The sequence below is a fragment of the Botryllus schlosseri genome, chromosome 9, assembly GCF_051294905.1.
Source record: "Botryllus schlosseri isolate E-star chromosome 9, Bs_hap1, whole genome shotgun sequence".
Lineage (NCBI taxonomy): Eukaryota > Metazoa > Chordata > Ascidiacea > Stolidobranchia > Styelidae > Botryllus > Botryllus schlosseri.
The window spans coordinates 6,843,313-6,855,048 of NC_137244.1; the positions used below are offsets into that span (position 1 = coordinate 6,843,313).

At 40.2% G+C, this 11,736-nt stretch overlaps 1 long non-coding RNA gene across 1 annotated transcript in view; it reads right to left on the bottom strand.

Annotated features, from left to right (window-relative positions):
- LOC145447143 (uncharacterized) overlaps nt 1–11,736 on the bottom strand; it is a 307,246-nt gene that overhangs the window by 90,234 nt on the left and 205,276 nt on the right. The window lies entirely within an intron of this gene.

Below are 11,736 nucleotides of genomic sequence, written 5' to 3' on the forward strand. Positions count from 1 at the left end.
ATGGGATGAAAATGATATTATTGGTATCGAAATGCGATACTAATCCTCTGTTTTCTCGAACAACACGTTTTAGAAAATATCACGGTATGGTGCCCTCCCCCATATTATAAGGCCTGTGGTTTAGTCGGAGAGCAATACGGAGAAGTTGTATAGGATACGGTGTAAACACTTTGCGCGATTAGTAAACGTTAATAAAAAATATGGTGGACCGCAAAAATGCCATATTGTGTATCTTTATTTCCGGGAATTAAAGGCCTTACTACACTTGCTATATTTTTACTTCGACATGTAGCCTATGTTATCCAGACAAAAGAACTGATGTTCATTGGAACTCAAAGTATATGATACTGGGAATGGAAAGGGAAATATAAATAATACTTCTAAAAGCGGAACATGTATTTCATGTCTTTAGTCCAGAAAGTTTCGAAGGTGGTATGCTAAAAAAGCTTTAAAACTAAAAAAAGTCAGAGTCCACTTTTCCAGATTAGGAAACGCCATAGACATGCTAGATTACGATATGATAAGTAAATGCTAGATTGCGAAACATCAGTTTCAAACGTTATGATGAACCATATATACTGTGATGAATTATTTCATATAGGCGAATGGCGACAATGTGGTGTGAACGAAACCACGCCAACCCGATGCCTAAATTATATTCATCGATTCTATCATTAAATTATAGTGGTTACTCCGGATCCACACTGCGCGCGAAGCGCGACAAAAATTCTGGGCTTTACTCAACTTTTATGAAAATTAAATGTTGATACTCCGTGAAAACAGCCCCAAAATTCCTCAGGCTATCTTCCTGATTAGAGTATTGAGGTACTTCTACTTGACAAACTGAAAATAGCGAAAAGTAAGTAAGTATGTAGATCACACAATATTACGAAGTAGAAGTAGAAGTAGCGAAAATCAGATCTACTTGAGTAAGTACCAGAAGTAGTGGAAAACTACTTGCGTACTTCGTTACTGACCACCTCTGCGTTCTCGGTAATAGTATGGAACCGTCTCTTATTAGGAGTTTCGGTTATCTACGAGATTGGAATTGGAGACCCGAATCACGTGCGGCATGTGACCGCAAGATGACGCTGTTAGCAGGACAGTGACCTCAATAAGCACATCGCTTGGCCTCTCGCTGTGCTGTAGTAAAACTAAGATGACGTTACTGACTACACACTACACGCTACACAGAAGAGCCACTCAACCAACCACACGTGCTCGCAAAAAGTGACAGTATTGCTTGTTGAAGCGTAACAAGTAAGTCGCGCTCAGTTTCATTTCATTGCGGTCACTCTTTTGCTGAAATTATGTTCCCGGGCTAAAATGCTATACTAAGGCTATGTTAATCTAATCTTGGAAGAACATAAGCCCACCCAAACCCTCAAAATATAGGTTTCTAGTCGCTGCAGATAACAGGGCTGATCGCGGTAGAGTGCGGATTACACAAAAGTGCATTGCAACAACTAATACGGAATTTCTGTCTATACACGTCCCCACCAATCTGTTTGTGCGTAGCTGATTTGTCACGATTTGATACCACCATCGTTTAAAACTCAGCACACCTACCTACCCAACATTAAAAAATGACTTGTAGACAGAGGGTACTCCATGAGAAAGAGAGAGTCTTTAATAACAGCAATTGATCGTACAATGGTTTTGGCAGAGATTGTCGCTCAACACTAGGGAATTAGATATCAATCACACTATATGTCAGTTGATAATAAAGTGATTACTTTATTACACCTAGCAACACCTGCTATTCAGTCTCACGATTATTACCACCTGTTTGAATTTCCTTATTAGCATCGATATTGACCACACATGTTAGCAGCTAACACTGATGATCACCGAAACAAAATGATGTCAATGAGATACCCTGTTCTTCATTCCCAAGCCTATACTTGGCGTTGACCGACTCTGCTGTCAATTCGCTTATATGGACACCGCCCTGTGAGAGATATGCGTGTAAAAGTTTGTGCAAACAATCGCTCCAGACAATACATGCACTTTGCACAAGATAAGATATGCCCAAGTTGAAAAGAGGTCGTCTTATCATGTCACCTGTTTAAACATATTTTGATTAGACTAGAAGAGCTGGTTGCATTTAGAAAAGGAACGCGCGTAGGTGAAATCGGTTTTTCCAAGAATAAAATGTCGCAGCCACTCTTAAATTACACATGTACCCGCGGCACTGGTCCTAACCTCTCCGTTACTTAGCTATTACCGACTCCAACAGAAATTGGTTAGTGTGTGAGGTGCGTTACACACAATACCGAGTCTTCAGATGGGTACAATCAGGCTATCGCATGGGCTGGATTTTATATAGAATATGCGAGAGAACGCATCGGCTTAACTTCTTCGCCGATGACTCAAAATTTACCCCACTCGACCTTTCACAACACGCGGGAAACGTGGAGAGCACGTTGGCTGGAGTGGCGTGGCAAAAGTACCTGTAAAATTACCGTGGCGGCAAAGTTTTCCATTGTGTCTGTCGGTGAGATTCCAAGATCGGACGGGAATAGTTTGGGCGGCTGGACAGGCATGCAACTGCATAGAAGCATTCCATGTGTCTGTATCATAAGACGATGACCGCGACAATCCGTTACGGCCTGTTTATCAGTGGCATGACTTGGATACTGATTAGATGTTAACTATGGAAGTGCTGGTTCTCAACCGTTTTTAACCTTGCGGGCCGGTAAAGCTTCAAAACAAATGTTGCCAACCAATGAACCTTCAAAAATCAAACTTAACCCTACATTTGATTGCGACGAATGCATGCAACTCAAATCTGATATTAGTTATAAGTGGTTCTATTGAAGTTTCTGCAAGGCGAAGCTCGCGAAGTCGTGTTACAGATAGGGTTGCATTTACAACAAATGATTGTTTAAAACACTTTGTTTAAACATGTTTTAAACAGTGTTTTACACAGAGGCCTTGAAAAAAATTGTGTTTTTTAAGTTGTATAATCATGCCATAATTGTGTAAATACTTTCGAAAAACATGTTGTAATGAGCCTACGGACGACGATTACCACTTTACCAGTTACCGCCCGATATAGCCGACGTATATACGATATGGGGTGATTGGTGGAACCCTCGAAATAGTCGGTTCAACAGCTATAGTACGTAGATATCGATCATTGGTACGGAATGAATGTTTTGATGATGATGATCGCCGACCGTAAAAATGCTGCAAGACGATGTAGTCCTGGTTAAAGATATTTTTGGTCCGTATATGACAGGGGCTGGATCTTGGATGCCCATGTCGTCAAAGGAGCAGTGTTGGGATGACTCGAGTCAGACTCGAATCACTTTTTTCGTATGACTCGACTTGACTCGAGTCACTTTGCTAAAATGACTTGACTTGACTTGACTCGGCACTTCAGAAATGTGGATTGACTCGTGACTTGGAGCAAAATTCACGAGTCAATTTCAAGTCATCAAGTAATCGGTGTCGATAAAAATCACTGTGACTTTTTTTCTTTCTCTCACAAATCAATCGACCACAAACGAAGTGAGCCAAGCTTACAGCTTACGTTGTCGTAAACTAGTAGTGAAGTCATAAAATAGCAAAATGTCTATTTGAGTTCTCTGTTCTTACCTTAACCAAACCTCTTGTCTTATGGAAATTGAGTTCGAATAAAGTCTATATAGTCCTCAACCTTTGACGCAGGCTCGAATTGTGTCATATCAAGGACATCAAGGACATCAAGGACAAAAATAAACTACGTCCTTTCCTTTCCATATCAATTTGCATCTTATCAATTCGTTTCTCTATTCTCTATTCTTTATTTAGGCTCGTAACTATAAACTGAGGCTATGCAATTACTTACGTAGTTTACCAGTTCTACATATATGTGAGCGATACAGCATCTTCATGCGTGTTTATTTAACTCTATATTCGTTAATCAGTTCGGAATCAATGACCACTCAATCTGCCTCTCAGACAGCTAGCAAAATGCAATGACGTAATCATGCCTCATACTTCCAAAAGGCAACTTGACTTGAATTGTGACTTGACTCGTGACTTGACTTGACTTGACTTGACTCGACTTGACTCGAGTCCCCTCAAAAAATCGACTGACTTGACTTGACTCGAGTCACCGTCGAAAATCGATTGACTTGACTTGACTCGAGTCACCGTCGAAAATCGATTGACTTGACTTGACTCGAGTCAAAATGTGCCATGACTCTAAATGACTCGTGACTCGAAGGTAGTGACTTGATCCCAACACTGCAAAGGAGCTATATTTACCTTATATTTTCAACTATGAACATCAATCCACTATGACGTCACAATTGAATAAACATGACGTCATGATTTAGAAAAAAACAATAAAAAACATGTTTTAAACAAGGGCCTTGTTTTAAACATGATTGTTTTAAATTGATTTTTGTTTTAAACACAACCATAGTTACAGACCACAATCATTTGATTGTGATCGTTCTTACGGCGACAAAAAAAAGCCCAGAAAAAGACCCGACGAAAGAAAGCACTCGCAAGGAATGGAAAGAACTAGTAGAAAGGACCGCGGCTTCAAAAATATCAACATCGAAAAGAACTGTGACATCGGGCACTTCAGGCCGAGGTGGATGTCAGTCTAAAAAGATCGCAACTGCATGTCGTTCGACATCCTCCTATCTGTTCATTACATTGCATTTTGTCTTAGTGCATTGTACATTCTGCATGTGTGACTTGTTCAGATGAAAAATATAACTCGACGATTATTTTAAGTCTCAACACCGTTCACGCATAATTAGTCCGAAAGCAATTATAGGTTACTTTTAAACAGTTTGGTCACTTGCGCCATTGTGACGTACGCCCGAAGTAGATGCAGGAAAATACGTTCCAAACTTCTTTATTTCTCTAATTAATGAACGTCTTGCATTTTGGAATTCACATAACATTCTAATATATTTGGCGGACCTGCAGGAAGCTTGCCACAGACTGGCACCGGTCGACGGACCGGCGGCTGAGAACTACTGAACTATAGTGACCTGTTTTCCAGCTGTGGATGTCCGACTAGATAACCAAATGGTATATGTCAACAGTTTCATCGAATATTGTCTTCTCACAAGAAACAAACAAAAAACAAATTATAATTAACTTATTGCCTGGTATAGTATATACCAGCTCCGCACCGCCTACTGTGATCTGCGCCATGGAATAGTACAAATTAAGCAAATATATCACATTATTTATTTCCATTTTGATAGCGCACGCTCATTACATTAGTTTTTATGCTTTTCAATCATACATTTTAGACCAGAAGTGTCTAACTCAAATGTGTTCGCGGGCCAATTTCCTAGTTTTTGATGACGCCGCGTGCCGCAGCATCAACAATAGGGATATTCAAAATATAATTTCCAAGTAGGTCTTATTTGACTGGACTTTGCAGACAGGCATACCACAAACACCGTGGAAATGTAATTTCCATTGTACCATTCACACGCTTGACGCGAAAAAATCACATTTTCCGATATTTGAATAAAATTGTTTTTGTGCCGGCCATAAATTTTTTATAGACATCATGCGAGAGGAGGCATCATGACATCGGGTGTCGGGTTCTAATATTGCAGCTAGTGAACCTTTGACGCACCACAATTTTATGTAGAATGTTTTAAAAACGACTGAAGATTGATCTGATATCAGAGCATTTGAGCGGTGTAGCCTAATCCTGGTTTTGATATAGTCGTGATAAGTATAGGCTATTGTTACTTTCATTGGCAAAGTTAAATTAAATCAGCGTTAGATTTGGCCTTCGATTATTGTTGCAACATATCAATAACAACTTAAATATAATCATTATTGAGCCGTAGTAATAGCATTTCTTCTTAACCTTTTTAGCGATCGTACCCCTTGTGCTTCCAATAAGTTTTCTCGTAGCCCCTGTCCATTTTCAACACAATTTCAGATAGGCTACCTTTATTAAAATCAGAAAGCCCATTCACATAAAACTATTTTCCAGTTGGATAAATTGGCCAAGAAAATATTGCACAGCATATAGTAGGCCTAATTCCACAATGCATCTCGTACACCCTGATGTGGTGCTCGTACCCCGATGGGGTCTACGGACCCTGGTTAACCCTTTGCGATCGGCGGACCAGTATACTGGTCCGCGATCGTTTAACACGGAGGAGTCGTTATTTATTCTAAGATAGCTCGACCTGCATTACTTTCTAAACTGTAACAATCGATTTATATGGATAGTTATTATGAATACGCATACATAAGACCATGTACAACCTATTATATCAATGTATATCCTGCTTGAAATGCAGATTGAACACGCAAAAGCGTTTCCCGCAAAATTGAATTTGTAATGATGTTCGCGTGAATGAACGCCTGGAATATAAACCATTGTATCTTCCGTTCTAGACGTCATATAACCAATTACAGTTATCTTCTATGACTTGTTGTTGGTCATACTATTCTATGAAAGTCTTTATATCGAAGATTAGCACGTAGAGATGTTTCAAATCGACGTGAAAGAAAGCAATACCTTATTACGTGAAAATCATGGCTGCGTAAGTTCATCCGACTCGTTGCGGCTTCAAACAGATGTACAATTGCTTCAGGCAATTGCAAATTGCACATATGGTTGGCCATTATCCTGGCATATTCATCAATATCCCTATCATGGGGTTTAGTATTGTATAAGAAAGCCGACACCAGCCCTAACACTACACAAATAAGCGTGAGAGTTAGGCTATTTTGGTACCAGAGCCTGTAATAACAACATCATATAGAGGCAGATATATATCGGTTTAGATGGCACACGAAGTTACTGTTGGCTTCTATGACTACTGTTGATCATACATGGAACATTAGCCGTGTAGAATACAGTTCAAATTGATGTGAAATAAAGCAATAATGTATCACATGAAATGACTTCTCGAGCGTATATGGGCACTGGGCAGTGTCGAATAAGCCAATATGTGTATTGTATACTTACGAATCCGTTATGCAGTTGCAAGTTACATAAAACAAGCCACTGGGGTTGATACCACTTCAATACCATGGAGATATATAAAATAGTTACTATGTTATGTAGAATTGGAAGTGAATTGCCTTCCGCGAGATTACGCGATTACGTAATCGATTACTCATCGGCGGCGGCCGCGTGATTCGGCTTATCATGTCTACCTTTCCAAGATCGTAGCGCTGGGCAATGAAGCGCTATAGTAGCATGTAATGTCTCGTTGGAACGTAGAGATTCATGCGGAACGTAATCAGGTGGTCATATACCAAGAGAGGGCCTAAGTATGACGTCAGGAGATATAGAAGAACAAAATTGTATTTTATTTTCAAGAAATCGAGAACATTTTCTCGCACACCGCTATTCCCTCTGGCGTCTGAGCCGTAAGAGTATCTCAGACCGCTAGGCGGCTACTTCAGGTTTACGGCAATATATTGGGCGTCGATTTAAGCCATATGGATAACATTTTTTCGTCTTTTTTGTGGATGCAGTAAAATTTTGGTCAGCAGGCCGGCCGATTAGAAAGGGTTAAGGACCCCTGGAAATTGAAATGTCCAATAGGCGAAGAATTCATTGATGTTACAGCTGTGAAGCTTACTACTACCTTAGTCGCCACAAAGAGAACAAGCAACACCCAGCATGTAACCAGCAATTCGTCACGGGGGTCCCAGAATACCAATGGTTGCCATACTGACCTGATTAGATAGCTATATAGGCCTACCCTACACAACGCAAGCTACGACCTTTTGAAATATTACTATTACCTATGACAGTTTAATAGATTGGCGCGTCCGTAGGATTACCAAGTCACCGTTCCGAGTCGCAAGTCCTTCCTTGATTTTAACGTCTGACCCGACTCAACTCGAGTCATTTTATTTAATCATCCAGTAAATCCGAAATCGAGTAATTTTACGACAAGGCCACTCACACCAAACCAAATCACAATATTCAGTCACGAATCATAAACGGGTCATGTTATATAATCATGAACTAGAAATGTGACGTAATAGCTGGCCTTCTACCGCATGGTATCTTTTAAAAGTGATGTGATAGTGAAGTTTGTTGAGATATCAGTGAATGTTATAGTAGTGTGAGCGTGAACTGTAAGTTCTTAGATCTAAAAAAGATATATGGCACTTGAAAATATTTTTGAATACTTGAAATTCCCAAATGCCGTCGCGGGCCGCACGAAATGCTCTCGCTGGCCGCGTGTTTGAGACCTCTGTTTTAGACTTTACGCTGCACACAATATATGTACGTACGTACGCCTATATGTGCATTGTGCAGTGATTCTACCATTGGAGAGAGAGAGCGAAAGAGAGAGAGAGAGAGAGAGAGAGAGAGCGAGGGAGAGAGAGAGAGAGAGTCTTTTCATCCAACCGAAATACATAACTTACAGTCAGCAGTAATAATGGTACAGAAAATGTGCAAATTTGGTAAGGGATAGGACTGATCGATACGACTTGGAGGCCAACTAGTCAGATCACCCCCGCATCAGACAGGTACACTTGTATCAGTCAGAAAGACATAACGTCATTGATAGTAACCAGGGATGGTAGCCGGTTCGCTGATCTTACAAAATTTCGATAAACGATTTATAGAACCGGTGCAAAACGGCTGAACCGCACAACTATATGCTTATGTGATGAATGGTGAATATCACTGAATAGAGGAGACGTGGATCCTATGACACATTTAGATCGAAAATACTCTCTCATTATTATCAAATCGTTCCGCTCAGTTAACTTCTTAAATGCATTCTCACAAAAGCTCCCCTCACACGCAATTAATTCCGACTTCTGTTTTAAGCTGGTCATAGAATATAGTTGTTGTAAAATTTTAGAATATGAACCCATTTCAACGATAACGAAACGAGCCTAGAACGTATACGAACTGTCGCACGCGTAACATTCCACAGTAACATTGACAGATCAACGCGGTCAGGGAAGGCCGGCATTAGAACAGGAAGCACACACATGTTTACGACTATACGTGTATACTGTATATACGGGCTTCGACAAGGTCAGATTTCTGGTAGTGACGAAGTTATCTTGCATTATTGCACCACTCGAACGGTTTAAGTTTCATGCAATGTACGGTAAAATTACGTTACGTTACGTTTAAATTTATCGTAATTCGTATCAGGAATTCCTTTAGTACCATGTGATCACATGATAACTATCTACATTATGTTGTAAACATTCTATGTTTTTACTCGTACTAGTACTGGTTATACTGGTCGGCATTTCCAAATCCGCTACAGGAAGTAGGCCTACGAAAAAAGTATATTACGGTACAACAGAAAGATAACGCAATGTAATTTTACACAGTGCCATATTATAGCCAAAATAACGCACCGTAATATAGTACCGTAATTTTCGCTAAAATCCGATCGTACCTTATCAAATACAGATATGGTCGGTGGCGAATTACTTCTACTTTTTCGAAGGACTCATGTAGTAGGTTTACTAAAGATAATTTAACTTTACGCTACTTCTACTTCGCCATGTTCGTGATTTACATATTTTTCGTTATTTACAGTTTGTCATGCAGAATCATCATTATTTTCTTCCAATACGAGAGGGAGAGAGAAAGATCAACAAATTCAAGGCCGTTTTCACGGAGAGTCCGGATTTTTTGTCAAACTGGTCGTTCTCAGCACCACCTCACATGTCAATTTTCAAAACCAGAAATTATACTTCTACTTAAAGTAGTATTGGTCTACTTCGAAAAGCGCGAATTCTACTCTTACTTGAGTAGAATTCTGTGTCGCTATACCTCTTGTTCTACTTGAGTTGGCTTGTTTACTACCATTTGAACATCTCTGAACAAATATCGCATCGTCGTACAGTAACAGTTTCTTGGTTCCATATCTGGCTCTAATAGTGGCCTCGCTGAATAATTCCTTAAAAAAGCCGGGTGAATATGAGTGGATGTATGAAACAAATCCATTTCGTCTCACGGACTGTTTAGCAAACCTGTAATAGGGAAATTGAGGCAGGGGTTTTAAACCTGGGAGCTGCGATCCCCGGTGGCTCGTTTGGCTTTTACTGGGCGTGGCGAAGGTTCCTTTTTGAGTAATCACTGGCGTGGCCATAATAAGGTTGGGAACTGCTGATCTGAGTATATTGAATTATGGAGTTGAATATGACACTATTAATCCGACTCCCAACAGTAATAATACTGAACCCGTATACATAAACCGAGGTATTCACACAAACTCTTTCGATCGTCATACAAACCGAACGGGTTTTTACCACGTCTGCCAATCTTTTTATGATACAAGCTAGTAGGACTTCGTCATTGACATTTTTCACGAAGTCAATAATTTCTACAGCTTCCGGTCTTTATAATTATAGGATGACACGTGACACGACATTCATACCCCCAATAGGCAATATCATATAGCGACGCCATGGCTGTAAACGAAAATACTTCCGCGTAGGAATGTCTGAGCACTGAGTTTATCCAGGTGCAACTAACACGATAAAATTAACTCAATTTTATGCGGGGCGATCAACCGGTTTACCTTAAATCAGGTTTTCCCAATACTGATTAACGCTATAATCGGTATTTAAATCATTCTAACATGATCTCCGCCCAATCAATTATAACAGTTATGCAACAGAAGCATTACCTAACTACAAAAAACTGCGTACATTCGTTTCGTAATCTACCATTTGTAAGTTATACTGTGTACTCTGGAGCTGCCGGTACCCAGACCGTGATATGACATACACAATTGGCAAATTCGTGTGGAGTTTAGCGTCAATGCTTTCTCACACAATTCGAAGGTGTAATATGGACAAGAAAGTATAAAAAGGTGCTTCAAGCTCATACTCTTTCTTCAACAACTTGACAGGGGCACTGCGCTCTAATTATAATTTGTCCAACCTTGACGAAATTTCCGACACTCACTGCTGTTCACTGTTGCACTTTCTCAGCGAAATCAAGGCGGATAAGGAATTTTGGAGAGTTGTCAGCAGGCATTTCATGGAACTGTGTTCGTTTCTTTATTATCACAACACTGCGATAAAATGAATAGATAGGAATGTGTCCAAACCAGTGGCATCCCTCCTAATGTACTAGATTTAGTTTTATTTGACTTTGTGACACTGTGATACTACAGAACATTGGTTCTCAACCATTTTGATCTTGCGGGTGGAAAACATCAAATAAAGGAGGCGGGCGAACCATCGATAAATTGAAATGAACCCAAATTGCAATTACGAAAAATGTATGCAAATAAAAACGAAATATTGCTGTCTTTTGTTGTTTGTTTGTGGTATGCGTGGTGTTTGCCGACTACTATGGTCATTTACACCAATCCATTATTCTTGATTTTAATTCTGTAGCTGCCGGCTTTTAGCACGGCCCACTTCTGGGCTTTTGTAGGACAACGTCTATACCAGGGTTCTCAATCTGGGGAGCGCGCCCCCCTTAGGGGGGCGTGAAACATCTGAAGGAAGGGGGGCGCGAAGAAGCGGTCACCTGAAAAAATATTTCGCGCGATTTACCTCCCATGCACGCATGTTTTTCTCTATATAGACCCAATTTCATATGTTTTATTCTCTCATAAACATTCATAACCTTCCATACCACCAAACAATCTGTTGAGGTTGGTAGCATCCCAGTGGGATTTTGTGATATGACGATAAGGGGGGTGCGAAATTTTTCACCATCAAAAAGGGGGGCGTGTCTAAAAAAAGGTTGAGAACCACTGATCTACACGGATGATATGGAGAGGAGGAGCC